The sequence below is a fragment of the Nicotiana tabacum genome, chromosome 22, assembly GCF_000715075.1.
Source record: "Nicotiana tabacum cultivar K326 chromosome 22, ASM71507v2, whole genome shotgun sequence".
Taxonomy (NCBI): Eukaryota; Viridiplantae; Streptophyta; class Magnoliopsida; order Solanales; family Solanaceae; genus Nicotiana; species Nicotiana tabacum.
The window spans coordinates 177491768-177507701 of record NC_134101.1 but is presented as its reverse complement, the minus strand read 5'-3'; positions in this window follow the sequence as shown (position 1 = coordinate 177507701).

Genomic DNA, 15934 nt, shown 5'->3' with positions numbered 1-15934 from the left:
ACATACATATAAGAGGGAAGAACATCAGCAAATGGAAGGGCACATTACAACAGCTGAATTGGATTCCAAGATAGAACTAAGAGTAGGAACATAATAGGAGTTGATTAGAATAGTGTCTGAGAAGTAATATAGAAGATAGACACAAAGTGTTAAATAGCAAATTGTGATGTAAGTGGTAGTAGCCTGTCAAAGCTGCTACTAGGACTCAAATTGTACAGAATTTTTGAGTATCAATAGAAATATAATTTTAACTCAAAAAAGAAAAAAGCCTAATATACATTGAATTTCATTATCTTTTTTTTTTTCGTCTTCCTTTTTTAGTTTTCTTTTTACAATTTATTTACCACTATTTCCATGTTGCCACTTCGTTGAGAGGGACTAAAGTTATTTTCCTAAAAAGATTTGACGAATCAATTTCCAGTATTAGACGAATCGAATATCATATTCTACTCTCTAACCAGTCTTTTATTTTACATTTATTTGAAAGAAGGAAATACCATTCATTTTTTTTTTCCCGATATTGAAGACACAACATTTAATCCAGAACCAAAATAAGGTCGATTTTGGTCCAATTTTTTTATTTTTAATTTGGATTTGCACCTTTTCTTTCGTTTGATGGCTTCATAAATACGTACGACTCAGCTGTTGGATCAAACAATACAGTGTATATGACAAAATTTGAATATACCTCGTCGGCATTGAACAACATTATTGGCCCGACTTGGCATATTTAGCGGGTGTTTGGACATAAGAATTGTAAAATTCCAAAACAAGGTGATTATTTTTTTCAAGTAAAAATGGTATTTGAAATTTAGAGCTGTGTTTGGACATATATATAATTTGGGTTGTTTTTGAAGTTTTGTGAGGAATTTGAGTGAAAATTTTGAAAAACAGCTTTTTTGTTATAAATAGAATTCTATTTAAGATGAATGTCTATATTTTAGAGAGATCTTATGGTTTGTTACTTGGTAACTAAGTCACTTTTTTCCTATAAATAGAGGAATTCTATTCCATTGTAAATCATCCCAAATCAATAAGAATTCTCTCTTTATACTTTTCTCTGCAATACTCTTCTTTTCTTTTATTGTTTTATAACACGTTATCAGCACGAGACTCTAACTAATTGAGTAGAAGCTTTGGGATTGAGCATAATAATTGTCAATTGTTCCATGAACTTCCTTCATGGTTAAATTCTGGATTTAAGGTAGGTATTTTACTTTATTTTTCTCTTTTAAATTCTTGACATTCTATAATTTGATTTTAAATACAAGCAAAACGATAAATTTTGATTGTAACTTTAATGGAGTTTGAAAAAAATTATAACCGCCCAAAGTGATAAAGTTTCTATGCCTTGCCATGATCAAATTCTAACCCGTCCTATTGAATTTGCTTCATTCTCATTCCCTTAAGAGAATGTGATAGCAGTATGTGATAAGTCTGAAAGAAGACAAAATTATTACTATGAATATATCAATGGATGTGGATGTGGCAATAGACGAAATTATAATCGTCATTATTGTGGTAATGAGAACAATAAAGATTCTCAAAATAATCTTTCACTTTGTGAAAGTAATATTTGTCATCGATTTGACATGAGATTTTGTAAAGCACATATAAATGATTATGGTCCATTCATGATGTGAATGTGACAACATGTGATTTATGAATAAATATTCATTCTTGGAAGTATATGAGCGTGCCAGTGGTATATACCACACTCACATATAGAAGGAGGTTTGAGAGATAATAAAAAAAAATCATTATTATGGCATAAATGGTCATTGGTCACGTACTTATTATACGCCAAAATATTTTGGCAATGTGATTATTAAAAGACAACGGTAATGCAAGAAACATATCTTGCATATAATTTTGACCATAACCATAATAGTATAATTTTCTCTTTAAAAGAGATACTAACCATATGGATGTTGGTGAATATGTGGTAGTATCAAATTAATTGAGAGCTCTAGAAGAGCCAATTATTACTATTTTGGAGAAATTCAATTGATTATCATGTCAATTTGTTGTGTCGTAGTAAGTCTCAAAGAAACTTATTCAGTTTCCAAAGTATACGCGAAAGCAGTTGATTATATTGAAACTATAAATAAAAGAAAGATTTAATATCTTCTATTACTACAATTTGTAGCGGGGTAATATGTATGTGAAAAGTTACTCGCTTTATTCTCCAGTTTGTACTACATAAAAAAATGGCACAGTAAAGTGGAAGTTTATTGATATAAAAACCCATATCATAATAAATTTGGAGTTTGTTGATAATTGCACATGTCATGGTGTAAACCTAAAGTTTATCAATATTGATAATTTATCCAGTTGACATAATTGGTTTAGCCATGTTAATTTAAGTATGATGTGCAAAAATAAAAGAGAATTCACATGGGTAAATACTAAGAACTAGAAAGTTCTTTATGAATTCTCTTATGTTGCTTGTTCTCATTAATTAATAGACCAACTAAAATTAAGATTGAATCCTATGAATGCTGGAAATATCAAAGGTGAACACGGGCTCATTCACCTGTCATGTATACTGCATATGTAACTTCCTCAAAAATTTAATTTAGAGCATAATTTCTAGATTTATATTCAAGACAGTTCATCTTGATAAGTTGGTTTACATTACAGCTGATTTAGTAAATTAATTTATTGAGTGCCTCCACTTAATAACTAAATTGTTGCCGACGAGAACAAAGTTATCTATATCAGTTTGATATAGGTTATATACGTAAGTATATTACATTCTTCCCTAACAAGTGGTTTAGGGTCAGGAACCAAATAATTCCATCTTGTTATTATTAATATGCGGTGTATATTTTGATTAACACCATAACACACAAAGGTGGGTTTCCAAAGTTGAGGAAGCAAGTTAGTTTTTCTAACATGAGGGGGAGACATGATAAACAGTTGAGAAAAAGTTACGTGGAATGAATTATCATGGGTACATCTAGATCCTCGAATAAAATAATATGAACTTGAAGTTCATAAAAGGATAATTCATTTCAATATATTGCAAAGTATGGCAGACGTATTTGCTGACTCAAAAGAAAGTAACTATATTCTCACTGAAAATGCTCTTATAGAGACAAAGTCTATGGTACGCTTAAAACATATAGACAAATCGGTTTCAAATAAAATTCTTCATAAAGAAGATGAGCAAATGTTCATAATAAGGAGGCAAGTGATCTAGAAGATCACATGACATAACACTTCACAAAATCTCAGGAGAGGTTCGGGTACCTGAGTATATGAATGAAGAGATCTCTATGTTATGTCTTTATGAAAAATAAGGAGGTTGGAACCGATATAAAATGTTCATCGACGACATCTATGATAGCGCTATATATATATATATATATATATATATATATATATATATATATATATATATATATATATTATAAGGATCTTAAGTAGAAGAGACACAATTCAAATAGAATTAGTTTCATATGAAAGACATGTTGTTTTGGACCTGCAGTTCAAACAATTGAAAGTATAAGGTCAATGATATGTGCAATCAGTTTTCGATATCTTATTTGTTTAGCATGATATGAAAAATTGATATGCATCTAAAGTCGATTTGTTTAGATTATATAACTTTGATTATATGACAATCTCTGAAGGATTTAAATCGCTTAAAGCATATACAATTCTTGGTCCTGGAGTACCATATCCTAAGTGCTATTTGCGCACATATGTATCTTGCTATAAGTATAATCATGATAATGTGATAGCGAGGATTTTCAAGATGCAACATATTTATTGGAGAAGCTAGTGCACAAGATTGGAATGTGAAGGCTCAAAGATGTGAATTGATGCTCTCATCATGGGGAGTTAATACGTGTTGTACTCTCTTTTCCTTACAAGGTTTTGTCCTGCTGGGTTTTTCTTGCAAGAGTTTTAACGAGACAACCAAAAGGCGTATTATTAAACATGTGTACTCTTTTTCCTTTTACTAGAATATTTTTCCACTAGGTTTTATTTTTGTTAAGGTTTTAACGAGGTACATTATCTGTTGAGTAGACACTCAAGGGGTAGTGTTATAAATAGAATTCTATTTAAGGTGAATGTTTATATTTTAGAGAGATCTTAGGGTTTTTTACTTGGTGGCTAAGTCACTTTTCCCTATAAATAGAGGGGTTCTATTCCATTGTAAATCATCCCAAATCAATAAGAATTATCTCTTTATACTTTTCTCTACAATACTCTTCTTTTATTTTATTGTATCATAACATTTTTGGAGTTTTTAAAATTTTCGAAAATTTTCCAAATGCATGTTCAAGTGAAAAATGGAAATTTTATGAACAAATGTTGATTTCGAAAAAAAATATTTTTTTTTGGAAAAAATAGGAAAATTTTCTTATGTCCAAACGGGCTCTTAATGAAACCAATCTATAAGTATGTACGATATGTGTGTACCCCCCAACTTTTTGAAAAGAACATAACAACAACAATAATAACAACGACCTAGTAAAATCCCACTAGTGGGGTCTGGGGAGGGTAGTGTGTACGCAGACCTTACCCCTATCTCGAGGGAGTAGAGAGGCTATTTTCGAAAGACCCTCGACTCAAGCAAACGAAAAGAGACAATATTAATATCACCAATAGAAACCATAGGAAAAAGAACATCACGAAAATGAGAAAGTAAATGCAAAGCAAAAGATGTACGACCCGACCGGTCGTTTTGAGCTTTTGCACTTCGCTCGCCAGTTCTCGGGCATGACTAGCCCCGAGATGTATTATGACTTATGTAAATCGTCAGTTTTAGTTTTCAGAGTAATCAGAATGGATTTGGAAGAACAGTTCTTAGTTTGAAGCTTAAAATTTGAAAGGTTTGACCAAGTTCTGACTTTTTAGTATTCGATCTTGGATTTGGATTTTTATGATTTGATTAGCTCTATTAGGTGATTTTGGACTTGGGAGCGTGTCCGGAATGTATTTTGGAGGTCCGTGGTAGATTTAAGCTTGAATTGGTAAGATTGGAATTTTGGCATTTTCCGGTTGGTCGCGAAAATTTTGATATCGGGGTCAGAATGGAATTCCGAAAATTGGAGTAGGTCCGTTGTTTCATTTGTGACGTGTGTGCAAAATTTCAGGTCATTCGGTCGAGGTTTGATAGACTTTTTGACCGAATTCAGAATTCGAAAGTGTTAGAATTCTTAGGCTTGAATCCGAGGGTGATTCGATGTTTTGATATTGTTTTGAGCATTCCGAAGGTTGGAACAAGTTTTAATGATGTTATGGGATGTGTTGGCATGTTTGGTTGAGGTACCGAGGGCCTCGGGTGAGTTTCGGGGTGATTTCGGACCATTTCTAGTTGCTGGTTTTTGGCTTCAGGGGTGTGCAGTGCGTTAGCATAGATCTGACCACATTAGCATAGAAAAAATTTGGAAAAATGGAGTTGTGCTATGCGATCGCGTAAGTCTTTCCGCGATCGCATAGAGTAAAATCTCTGCTGCACTAACCCGACTTTGGAAACTTATATCTCACAATCTATAAGGAATTTGAAGATGATTCAAAAATAAAAGTTGTAGCATTTGATGTCTAGTTTTCAGAAAGTTGAACCAATTATAATTTAGAGTTTTGTACAAAAAGGTATGACCATTATACTAGAGGCTGTCCAGAAGAGTTGGAGAAGGCTGTTGGAAAAATTTGTTCTACGCGATCGCGGGGGAATAGCCGTGATCGCATATGGTAAAAGAAGGGCTGAAAAATTTTGTGCTTCGCTATCGTATTAGTTTGTACACGATAGCATAGGGTAAATGCCTAAGCAGATTATAAAGCACTCTATTTTGAGGATTTCGGCTATTTTTGCATTTTTGGAGCTGTGGAGCTCGAATTGAGGCGATTTTTGAAGGGATTTTTAGAGGATTGATTGGGGTAAGTGTTCTTCACTCAAATTTGGTCAAATCTCATGATTATGCCTTGATTCTTATCATTTAATTTGGAAATTTGGGGTGAAAATTGGGAAAAATGGAGGAAGGTTTGGAGAGTTGATTTTGGGGATTTGGATGGCCATTTGATGTCGGATTGTGGTGAATTTGATATGGGTAGAATCTTGAGCGAATGGGTTTCCAAGTTTTGTGATTTGTATCGAATTCTGAGACGTGGGCCCAGGGCTGGGTTTGAGCCAACTTCGGGATTTTTGAGTTAATTTGATTATTTTTGCTTGGGCTTTGTTCCTTTAGCGTATATTGATGATAATATACTGATTTTCATTAGTGTGATGACCCGGCCAGTCGTCTCATGAGTTACCGCTCCATTTCTTCCATTTCTGCTTCTTATTGCTTTGTCTAATGGTTCTATATGTGATCAGGTTGATTGGTTCGGGTTCGGAAAGGATTTGGTAAGGTTTGAAATACTTAGTTTCTTTTGAGGAAGCTCAAGTTGGAAAAGTCAATTGGATGTTGACTTATGTGTTATAGGGCTCGGATGTGAGTTCCGATGGTTCGGTTAGCTTCGGGAGGTGATTTGGGACTTAGGAGCGTGATCGGAATGAGTTTTGGAGGTCTGGAGTAGTTTAGGCTTGAATTGGCGAAATTGGATTTTTGGCGATTTCCGATTACTAGGTGAGATTTTGATATAGGGGTCGGAATGGAATTCTGAGAGTTGAAGTAGTTCCGTTGTGTCATTTGGGATGTGTGTGTAAACTTTCAGGTCATTCAGACGTGGTTTGATAAGGTTTTTGATCAAAAGCGTAATTTAGAAGATTTTGGAAACTTAGGCTTGAATCCATTGTGTTTTGGTTGATTCGGTGTTGTTTGAGGTGTTTTGAAGATTTGTCTAAGTTTGAATAAGGATTTGGGATATGTTGGTGCTTTTGGTTGAGGTCCCGGGTGCCTCGGGGGGATTTCGGATAGTTGATGGAGAGTTTGAGATTTTTGGTGAAGCTGCAGATTTTCTGCTTTTGGTATTTCCGCACCTGCGGATTGGGGACCGCAAGTACGATGCTGCAGATGCGAGGAAATTACCGCAGAAGAGGTCAAGGAGGAGAAGGGCGGGAGTCGCAGATGCGATTGGCTGAACACACATGCGATGGCGCAGGTGCGGCTATTTGGTCGCAGATACGACTTTGGTCACTTAAGTGGAAACCGCAGGTGCGGTGTCTTGGACCGCAGATGTGGTTGATGGACCGTAGGTGCGGAATCCCTAGGTCAGAAGGTATATATTGTTTCCTTCGCGAATTTTTGCTAAGTTCTTCATTTTTGAAGACGAGAAAAGGGCTAAGGCAGTGGATTTCAAGAGAAATCAAGGGATATCAGTTGGGTAAGTTCCCTAAGCTTCATTATTTGGGTTTAAGATAATTTTTCCATTAATTAATCATGGTATTAGTGGAGATTAGGGAAGAAAAATTGGGGACTAGGGCTGGAGATTAAAAGACATTAAAAGGGGAATTTGAGGGGTCATTCGGACTCCGATTTCAGTGTTCTTGGTATGAATGGACTCGTGAAAGGATAAGGATTCCGTTGATGTGATTTTTATCGAGTTATGAGATGTGGGCCCGGAGATCTGGTTTTGGTCAATTTCGGTAATTGTGCTATAATTTAATTAATTTCGCATGGCTTCATCCCTTTAGCCTATTCTAATGTTATGATTCTGATTTAGGGTAGATTCAGCGCGGGTTGAGATCGAGGCGAGAGGCAAAGGAGTCGCAGAGTAGTATTTTCACCAGTTTGAGGTAAGTAACCATTGTAAATATGGAACTGAGGGTACAAAACCCTGGTATGTGAATTGTTTTGATAAATACGGTGACGCACATGCTAGGTGACAAGTGTGTGGGCATGCAGCAGTAGGGATTGTCACCTGGTCCGTCCCGTAGTGACTATTAAGCCTCGTATTTTGATTTGGAAACCTTATGATATTCCGTACTTTAGTCATTATATTGTATTATGGGCTGTATGCCATGTTTGAGGCCTTGTGCCTACCTGTTGAGACGCTTATGGGCATTCTTACTATTTTTCCTCACCCTACTTGTTTGCAAGCATATCCTCAGTCATATTTTACCCTTTTATTGTTTAAAACTGGTTTTACCACTCTACTTCTTAAATGTGAGGACTATTTGGACTGAGTTTCCTAATTTCTACTATTGTGCCCAAGAGACTGTGGGGTTAATGACTGAGAGAGGTCGAGAACCTAATGGTGAGGATATTTATATGTATGAATTATGGATCGGGCTGCACACCGCAGTGATACTTGTCACACCTCCTTTTTCCGCACCCGCGGGGTGCATGGGAGTTTTTTCCAATTAAAGGACAATCGAAAGGGGATTTATTTGTTTATTTCAGAGTCGCCACTTGGGAGGTTTAGGGTGTCCCAAGTCACCAATTTTAATCCCGAATCGAGGAAAATAATGACTCTATATTACAGTCTGCGTACCAGAAATCCGGATAAGGAATTCTGTTAACCCGGGAGAAGGTGTTAGGCATTCCCGAGTTCCGTGGTTCTAGCACGGTCGCTCAATTGTTATATTCGGCTTGATTATCTGACTTTATACAAGTGGGAACTTACGTGCAAAATTTAACTTTTAACCGCTTTTATCATTTGCTGTTTTTATCAAGAATTGCAACATTGTGAAAATGTATCTCGAACCGCGTTACAATCAATGTACCCGTGGTTGTCGACACACTTTGACTCCGTTGAGATTTGGATTTGGGTCACATCAATGTGCACCCGAGTTTAAGGAGGTAAGATTTATTAAGGCGCGTCCTAAAGAGTCTAACGTATTGTTATTTTTAGGAGAGTTGTGAGATTTGCTAAACAACCCGTCCTGGAACCTAGATGCTTTGATAATGCACATTTAAACAAGGGCCCCGCGTCTGCGCGTTTTGTTTATTTTCATCGAGGCTCATCTCGTTCTTATTTTAAAGGGATATCTTATAGCAACTACGTTTCTTGTCGTGTTTGTCTCTATCAATTGAAAACAGTAGAAAGTCCTAATTAATTACATGTTTGAAGATGTTGTAACAACATTCAGAAAGGCTTAAAAAAATCCGAAACGGGGCTGCATACACAGTCAGCCGATCCAGTAACCACGGGCCCAAATCCAGCCCAAGCATGATTGGCCAGACCCGGGCCACTGCTTGTTCGATGCGAGCCTGCCGGGTCTGTTTTGACCCGGGCTCGACTTCTCGTGGGGTTGAGATTGTAAACCGTGTTCTTTATCTAAAAAAAGTTTTAGCAGTTATATACGGCACATGTATTGGAAAGGAAAGAAATTAATTTATAGTGTACGATTTTCATGCTTCGCATACATTACTTGTTTATACTACACTATTGCATTAAATCTGAGATACAACCCACTGCCTTGGGCATACTCTTATCACCATCCTATATACACAATCTAACATTCAACTACCATTCATTGACAGTTTACTAGGACTGTAAGCTAACTTTAGTATCCAAAACAAGAAGGTAAACTATTATACATTATATGAGGTCTAACATAATATTCTATGTATATATAGACATCTGCAGATCTTCTCCATTCATGCTCAAACTTTTCAAGTTACATTGGTAATATATTTGTGTACCTGGTATAGAGGACAACAGGAGGGAGAAAATGATCAGCTGAGTGGTATGCAACAAACACAGCAACAACAACCAAACAGTAACAACTCAACAACAAACCAACAGCCACAAATGCTCTCCACAGTCCAACAGACAAATAGCAACAGTTTCCAGAACAACAGAAACCACAGGTGGTCGAGGCCCAAACAAACAACCCCAGAAAAGAGTAATGAACCAGTAGGAAATCCAAGATACCAAATGTGACAGCAACCGAAAAAACCCAATAACCACAAAGCTCAGCTAATACCCGATACAGTTTCAGCAATCAGGAAGACTAAGACTCGAACCACAGCACACAGAAAACTCAGTATAGTAACAATCGCAGCAGAAATACACAGCCTTTCTCTTAATGGAACAGTAACGATCCTTATTAGAATAACTGGCTTGGCTAGAATAGCCCAACCAATTTAGCTTCTCCTGCAGTTTTGGGCAGTGATTGGTTAAAGTGTTCCGAAAATTTCCCCTTTTGTTTTCTCCTTTTTTTCTGAAGACCAAAAGTCCACCACCGTTTAAGTTATCAAATGGCCTATTTATAGGCCAAATGAACCAGTACAGCTGAGCTGCCTGCCCTGCCAATTGGCAGAATGCCCATACCCTTTAAGCCCATGCCTAAGCATCTTTGGTGCCAGCCCCTTTGCTCCCCACGCCTGGTCTTTGTTTAATCAAGAGTTATGGGCTCGTTTTATTTTATTCATTTTAAACCCATACTCTTGTGTCTTGTCCCCCCATTAGCATTAGTTTAATCCTAATTTCGTACCCCATTTGTCAGCTCACTTAAACTAATTACTTCTGTTCTTTTTGACACCCCAGAATACCCCTGTTAAACCCTGGTTATCACTGTCTTGACCTTTTTGCAGTATCAGGGCATTTTTGAACTGATGAGAGTTCAAATTCAGGACTGCCTAGACTGAACCCTTTTAGTCATTTTTATAATGCCAACAAACCATTTCAAACATTACTGGGACATTCAGTCAGCGTCCGAGTTCAATTAGTTACGTGGAAATACTAGCTCATTCGATTCATTAGTTATAGCAAACTAATCGACGACATTTATCGAGTCGACTATACTAATTATAACAGGTAATAATCAGTCGCTCACATAAACAATACATTTAGGGATCTAAAGGGCATCAGACAATTTTTGTTCAATTACTGGGGCCTATATGAGTTATCATGTTTATCACAGAGTACATTCAGAATCATACACAGAACACAATCGACCAAATAAAAGGTCTTTACAGAGATGAAAGAAATCCGAATGAAAAAAAAAAAAAAAACAACAAACAAACACAATGAAGCATGCTGACCACTTAATCAAAACTAACACAAAAGAAAGGAAAACTTACCGAAAATGTTTAAATCAAACAGACCCAAATCTGATTCATCTTCGAACTTTTGAGGCCGAACAAACTTTAATCAGGGTGTTCTCACATGAGAACACCTTGATTAAGGTCTATTAGACCTCAAACCCATGTCCAAACCGGCCGGATTCCCCAGGTGCATGTGTTCTAAAGTCTGGATTTCCAGATCTGATTTTTAGGGAGTTGTGGGTAGATTCGGACCAAACCAAGCTTGGTTTGGTCACGAGGAAAGTCAGGGGAGTGTCTGGTATGAAGATGGGGTGGTTTTGGCATAGGTCCGGGTTCGACTCAAATCTTCAAACGAAGATTCGAGACGAGGGAAGGTGATTCGAGGCAAGAGGGTAACAGATCCATGTTCAGGAGAGTGAGGGGGTCTTAGGGTGTTCAGGAGGTGGTCACCGGCATTCGTGCCGCCGGCTTTAATGGCGAGGGAGACGAGGGCGGCTAGGGTTTCTAATGGGAGGTCCGGGTTCGACTTGGGGACGAAGGGGTGGGGTGTTGGTATAGGGGGCGTGGGTATAAGGGAAGGTTTATATATGGTCTATGGGATTGGATCTGAGCCGTTAGATCAGATGATCTCAACGGCTTGGATCTGATGCTGAGAAATGAGACGGGGTCGTTTGGCAGTTAAACGGGGTCGTTTGGTTTAAGTGAGGGGTTGGGTCAGGCTGGTTATTTGGGTCGGGTTTGAACATGGGTCGCTGAAAGAGGTCCTGAACCGTTGGATCGGCTGGGACGGACGGCTCAGATTGATTTGCCTGAAACGACGTCGTTTCAGGAAGTGCCTGGGCAGGCCTGGTCTGGACCGGGTCAGATCGTTGGTTTGGGCTTGTTTTTTGTCTTATTTTTTGGCCCAAATTGATTTCAACTTTCTTTTGTTTTCCAATTTAAAGAAAAATAAAAAATAAAAATAAAAATAACTAATAAAACCAAATGAAATTAAAACAAATAACAATATGGCATTTCAACATAATTATCATACCAAGTAAGTTAAATCACAACCTAAAACGGACGATGCACATATATTTATATTTTTGAATTTTCTTTTAATGCCACATATATTTTTTGTATTTTTGTTTGATAATGACTAGATGCAAAATGGACAGACTCACAAACGACTAACAAAACATGTCACGGAAAGACCGAAAAATTGTACAGCGAAGCCTTTTGCCACTATTTTTATTTTCTTTTGGAGCGATTGTCCGTGAAGCAAAAATCACGTGCTTACAGCTGCCCCTCTTTGCACGAAGACACGAAGGGTTTTCGCGCAAAGATAAAGCGAGCGATTTTTGCCCGTCCGAATACTCCGTGTGAAGCATTTTTGAAAAAGATTTGACCGAACCTTTGCTTCAGAGGTTTCCTACATATCCTGGGCTGAAACAGGAATCAGGTCAATGTAGTTCGGGAAATTTTGGTAGCTGGGACTACCGTGTGACTGTAGTGTTTGCTGTTGTTGTGCGCTGTTGTATGCTACTGTAGGATGCTACTGCTCAACCGATCTCCCTATTACATTGCTCTAAAAGGAAAACAAGAAGCTAAGCTAAACTGAGGATCCTGAAATCTCATCCATCTTCAACTTGTTCTCGCTGCCTTGCTTTCTTGTCGGCTAACGCTTTCCTCTGACGCCTTTATTTTGTGAACTTGGAGATGATGCTGGTCCTTCACCTTTTTGAATGTCAGTTCTCATCACTTTGCTTGATTTGCTGGGGACACGGCTTTCTTCTTTAAATCTTCCAATGGTTTCTTCAGTGGTATGGCTTTTCATCGGAATTGTTATACTGGGCATGCTACACCGTTCCCAAACTACTTCCTTTGAGACGCGTCCCTTTTTCCTTTTGAATTGCGCGCTTGCCTCTGCAGTTGTCTGCTTCTTGGTGCTGGGGATTTCATTGTTTCCCGTTTGGGGATCTCTGTTGTACCCTTCCGTCTTCAGGTGGGGCGACTGATTCCAAAATCTAGAGCTGAATGTATTCCCGCATTATACTAGTGGGCGACCTAGAACTTAAAAGTATTCCCGCATTATACTGGTGGGCGACCTAGAACTTAAAAGTATTCCCGCATTATACTGGTGGGCGACCTAGAACTTAAATGTATTCCCGCATTATACTGGTGGGCGACCTAGAACTTAAATGTATTCCCGCATTATACTGGTGGGCGACCTAGAACTTAAAAGTATTCCCGCATTATACTGGTGGGTGACCTAGAACTTAAATGTATTCCCGCATTATACTGGTGGGCGAACTAGAACTTAAAAGTATTCCCGCATTATACTGGTGGGCGACCTAGAACTTAAATGTATTCCCGCATTATACTGGTGGGCGACCTAGAACTTAAAAGTATTCCCGCATTATACTGGTGGGCGACCTAGAACTTAAAAGTATTCCCGCATTATACTGGTGGGCGACCTAGAACTTAAATGTATTCCCGCATTATACTGGTGGGCGACCTAGAACTTAAAAGTATTCCCGCATTATACTGGTGGGCGACCTAGAACTTAAATGTATTCCCGCATTATACTGGTGGGCGACCTAGAACCTAAATGTATTCCCGCATTATACTGGTGGGCGACCTAGAACTTAAATGTATTCCCGCATTATACTGGTGGGCGACCTAGAACTTAAAAGTATTCCCGCATTATACTGGTGGGCGACCTAGAACTTAAATGTATTCCCGCATTATACTGGTGGGCGACCTAGAACTTAAAAGTATTCCCGCATTATACTGGTGGGCGACCTAGAACTTAAAAGTATTCCCGCATTATACTGGTGGGCGACCTAGAACTTAAAAGTATTCCCGCATTATACTGGTGGGCGACCTAGAACTTAAATGTATTCCCGCATTATACTGGTGGGCGACCTAGAACTTAAAAGTATTCCCGCATTATACTGGTGGGCGACCTAGAACTTAAAAATATTCCCGCATTATACTGGTGGGCGACCTAGAACTTAAAAGTATTCCCTCATTATACTGGTGGGCGACCTAGAACTTAAAAGTATTCCCGCATTATACTGGTGGGCGACCTAGAACTTAAATGTATTCCCGCATTATACTGGTGGGCGACCTAGAACTTAAATGTATTCCCGCATTATACTGGTGGGCGACCTAGAACTTAAAAGTATTCCCGCATTATACTGGTGGGTGACCTAGAACTTAAATGTATTCCCGCATTATACTGGTGGGCGAACTAGAACTTAAAAGTATTCCCGCATTATACTGGTGGGCGACCTAGAACTTAAATGTATTCCCGCATTATACTGGTGGGCGACCTAGAACTTAAAAGTATTCCCGCATTATACTGGTGGGCGACCTAGAACTTAAAAGTATTCCCGCATTATACTGGTGGGCGACCTAGAACTTAAATGTATTCCCGCATTATACTGGTGGGCGACCTAGAACTTAAAAGTATTCCCGCATTATACTGGTGGGCGACCTAGAACTTAAATGTATTCCCGCATTATACTGGTGGGCGACCTAGAACCTAAATGTATTCCCGCATTATACTGGTGGGCGACCTAGAACTTAAATGTATTCCCGCATTATACTGGTGGGCGACCTAGAACTTAAAAGTATTCCCGCATTATACTGGTGGGCGACCTAGAACTTAAATGTATTCCCGCATTATACTGGTGGGCGACCTAGAACCTAAAAGTATTCCCGCATTATACTGGTGGGCGACCTAGAACCTAAATGTATTCCCGCATTATACTGGTGGGCGACCTAGAACTTAAAAGTATTCCCGCATTATACTGGTGGGCGACCTAGAACTTAAATGTATTCCCGCATTATACTGGTGGGCGACCTAGAACCTAAATGTATTCCCGCATTATACTGGTGGGCGACCTAGAACTTAAATGTATTCCCGCATTATACTGGTGGGCGACCTAGAACTTAAAAGTATTCCCGCATTATACTGGTGGGCGACCTAGAACTTAAATGTATTCCCGCATTATACTGGTGGGCGACCTAGAACTTAAAAGTATTCCCGCATTATACTGGTGGGCGACCTAGAACTTAAAAGTATTCCCGCATTATACTGGTGGGCGACCTAGAACTTAAAAGTATTCCCGCATTATACTGGTGGGCGACCTAGAACTTAAATGTATTCCCGCATTATACTGGTGGGCGACCTAGAACTTAAAAGTATTCCCGCATTATACTGGTGGGCGACCTAGAACTTAAAAATATTCCCGCATTATACTGGTGGGCGACCTAGAACTTAAAAGTATTCCCGCATTATACTGGTGGGCGACCTAGAACTTAAAAGTATTCCCGCATTATACTGGTGGGTGACCTAGAACTTAAAAGTATTCCCGCATTATACTGGTGGGCGACCTAGAACCTTAAATGTATTCCCGCATTATACTGGTGGGCGACCTAGAACTTAAAAGTATTCCCGCATTATACTGGTGGGCGACCTAGAACTTAAAAGTATTCCCGCATTATACTGGTGGGCGACCTAGAACTTAAAAGTATTCCCGCATTATACTGGTGGGTGACCTAGAACTTAAAAGTATTCCCGCATTATACTGGTGGGCGACCTAGAACTTAAAAGTATTCCCGCATTATACTGGTGGGCGACCTAGAACTTAAAATGTATTGAAATTGTTTCCCCGTTCTTCCGAGAAAATTTTCGACAATCGGCAGAAAATTTTCTGCCCCGGTTTTTGGTGAATTCCATGGCGGTGCATCTTGCTGCCATCATCAATCCTTTGTTTTCCTGCAGCAGACAAAAGGATTTAATCAGTTTTAATCGTGGTGGTAGAGGGTGCCTTTCTGGCGAGCAATTTTCTCTCTTCCCCTTTTCTTGCTCTTTGTCCCCATAATTGGTTGGCGGGCAAAGTTGCCTGTTGGGGGTCTCTAGCCTGCTGGGGATTGGTTTTCAATTTATCCCCTTTTCTGCTTTCTTTTAAAACACATGATGTGGGAGTCTGCTTCTAACTCCCGAAACCAATCCCTTTTGGAGCTTACTTCTTCCAACATTTCCGAGCACA